Below are 3400 nucleotides of genomic sequence, written 5' to 3'. Positions count from 1 at the left end.
CCTCCCCCCCCCTACCGTTCGGATGCCACATCTCCGTCTGGAAAGTCATGGTAGGAGGCATGTTGGGGAAGTCGCTGGGAAAGGTCAAGCGGGCCTTGAAGAAGCCGCCTGCCCAGGGAGTGGACGGATGAAGTCAGAGTGGAGACTTAGATGGCAGGCACAACGAAAAGACGACAACGACAAAAGGGAAGGGGGAGGGAGGCTGGGAGGAAAAGTCTTGAAAGCCTCAAGCCTACCTTCATATAACGTATCGGCAGGGCCCACAAGGAGGAGCTCCCACTCGAAGACGCTGTCATCGACCAAGCCTACTGAGACGCCTTCCGGCGGATTTTTGTTGAGCTCTGTGGTGTAAAGAGGTACAATGTGCGAGAAGCAAAAAAGAAAGCGCGGGGGTGGGTCGGTCCGCGGCGAGAGAACGATGAGATGCCACAGGCAAACAGCCAAAGCTCATTCGTTGGCCGCTCAGCCTTTATCTGAGGTTGCATTCCATCCATCTAGCGAAGTCAACAGGCGATTATAGGGTGTTGAGGAAGGGACTGGTGGGGGAAAGCAGTGCCAGAGGCCAAAAAGGCTCAACAGGTAGAGGGGGCAGAGCGAGCTCCGTGGGTGCCCTATATTCATATTTAAGCACGCACCGTGTAGCTGTCTTTTCAAAAGTTCTGTCGCATAGTCTGCCATGCTTGCCGCGAACGACTACGACTTTTTAGCCTCGCGGACGCCTTGACGTGTTGCTGTAGAAGTGTCTGGTAATTTAATCCTCTATACTCGACTCCCTCCTGGCACCAATGCGGAACACCTCACGGGCTGGAGAAGCCTCCCGCCGAGCCCAGTGCTTCCTGGCTGTCTTCCTGTGGTGTGCGCGTGCCTGTAGAAGTTGGGCGAAGTAACAAGGGTTGCGGGGTGAGAGGCAAGAGGGGTCTCATGCGGGACGTTCCACCTCTGGAAGGAAAGGGGAGCGAGTGACGTCGTGCCATCGCCATGGACATCGGGGAAAAAGGCAGACTTCCAAAATTCAGGGCAAGAATTCATAGTCCACGAGATATACACTTCACTTCCACAATGGTCCATCGTGTTTGCTCCAAGCCAGCCAGTTTGACGCCAAGCTTTCTATAGCTTCCAATCCTGAAGCCGTGCTCGCCAGTAAAACCGTCGTGTCCCCTCTCATTTCTCACCGAAGACTCACTGACCTACTCGCCTTGCCCACGCTCACGGGCAGAGAAATTTCCAACTCGTTGGACCTCTTTTTCCAGAAGAGAAGCATGGCAGGCAGGGGCGGTGTCTATCAAATGCACCGGTGGGGTAATTTTAGGTACATATTGCGCCCTCTCAGTGTGTCGCCCACGGCTGTGAAAATCGAAATTTAAATTTTTCTCCGGAGTGGGGGCAGGGAGGGAGGGTGGTTCTGCCCTGCCTTGGGACTCATGCTTTGTGCCATGGAGCGCCGCAATTGATGCCCTCATAAAAGGGACAGTAATGGTAAAAATCGTTTCTTAGGATGGCAGTGTGGTGCACGCGTGGAAACCTCACATTATGTGGCAAAAAGTCCATCTCCTTTACCGCAAGGCTAATGGGAGGTTACCGACACAATGAGGACCCATTCCCAAAAAATGTTTGAACGAGGAAGGCACATATGATTGAAGCCATGCATTCACATAGAAATTTCCAGTACTTAATGGAACGGAGGAAGATTTTACCTTTTTTAACCTCTCAAGTCCGATGGCAATTGAAGAGAGCTGTGTTCCTCAAAATGCTTTTTTAGAAGCCAAACACTCTTCAGCCTTTTCAAATATTTTTTAAAGAGGTGAGTTTTCATATTACCAGTATTGCAGCAATTAATTGTATACAGGCAATCGTAACTCTGTCTTTTTTTCTTTCGAGTACAGATGACATCAGCCTTTCTATCCTCTCCTGGCCTCCTTTAAAATCAAAAATGAATTAATTTACTATTTGTGACAGCTTTTTTCGGCTCCTCCATTCATATGCCCCTACTCCATTCTCCATCAAAATGTATGAGGCATCAACGACAACGTAAATAGGTTTGCCTTGCGAGCCTCGCCTAAAGGACAACCACACTCACACTATCACTCTAACGCTCACTCACACTGGCACCAACACACACCCACACAAGTTTTTCCCTCCCCCTACCATCCAATTTCTTTGACATACCTGAGATTCTCTTCTCTCTTTCCACAACCCTCCCCCCGCACAAGAATGGCAACCCACAAACATGCCCTGCGAGCGTCCTTCCCTCTCCATTCTATCTCCTCCGAATCCTTTCCCTCCCTCCCTCCGTCGTGCTACCCCTCCCGCAACGCCTTCTTCAACGCCACTCGCTTATCCTCCGTGAACCCGATCTGATCCAGGTAACCTTCAATGGACCCGAACTTTTTCTCAATATAGGCAAGGGTGTGCTCGATCACCGATCTGGGTGCGCGCAGAAATTTCTCTGGATCGAGATTGTTCTGGAAGAAAGTATGACAGAAAACGCATGATAAAGGCGTCAAATATGAGCCAAATAGCAGGCAAGGGGTTGAGTAGCCATGGCGACAGGAGCCATGAGTGCCGACAGAGACGTGGAAAGTAGGTTCTAGATGGTACGACACGACCGATATCTCCATTGCACGCAGGCACTGGCCCTTCAGCTATGACCGCCTCTCCAATCGGCTAACATGGGTGGGGCCAGAGGGACAGAGAGGGAACGAGGGAGGGAGAGAGGGAAGGAGGGAGGAAGGGAGGGATACACAACCTGCTCCAACGCCCCGACCATGGCTTTGGCGTCGCTCAAGTCAGCATAGGCAGTGTCGGAGAGGACGTAGTCTTCGGCGATGGCTCCCGAGTCCACGCCCAGAGAGGCCAGGAGGAGGAGGATGACCAAACCCGTCCTAAGGGGAGCAGAGAAAGGAGGGGCGTGAGAGGGACGCGGGAGTGCTGCGTCGGGGAAGCGGGGAGGCAGGGGCGAAGGAAGGGGAGGGGAAGGAGGTCTTCACCCACCTGTCTTTCCCAGCGGTGCAGTACAAGGCGATTGGGTAGCGTTCCTTGTCGCTCAAGAGCTCCAACACCCGGCGGAGGGCGGGGCCGGAGTAATTAAGGAGAAGGTCGTTAAGGAGGGGAAGGCCGGCGTCGTTTATGTAGTTCAAAAAGATGGAACGGGCGCGACGGCGGGCGCGTTTGCTGACAGCGCCGCCCGTGATGAGGAAGAGGGCGGCCGCCTGGGAGAGAGGGATGGAGGGAGGGAGGGAAAGAGGGAGTGAGGAGGGCGCGGGAGGGCGGTCAGCGGCTTTCTAGTGACGTCATGGTGCTGGGGGTGAAGAGGGAAATGAAGGGGAAGACAATCCTTGGTGGAGGGACGGAGGCAAGGAGGAAGAAAGGAAGGGAGGAAAGAAGGGAGGGAGGAAGAGAA

This window comes from Nannochloropsis gaditana, assembly GCF_000240725.1.
Source record: "Nannochloropsis gaditana CCMP526 unplaced genomic scaffold scaffold298, whole genome shotgun sequence".
Taxonomy (NCBI): domain Eukaryota; class Eustigmatophyceae; order Eustigmatales; family Monodopsidaceae; genus Microchloropsis; species Microchloropsis gaditana.
This window is presented reverse-complemented; position numbering follows the sequence as displayed.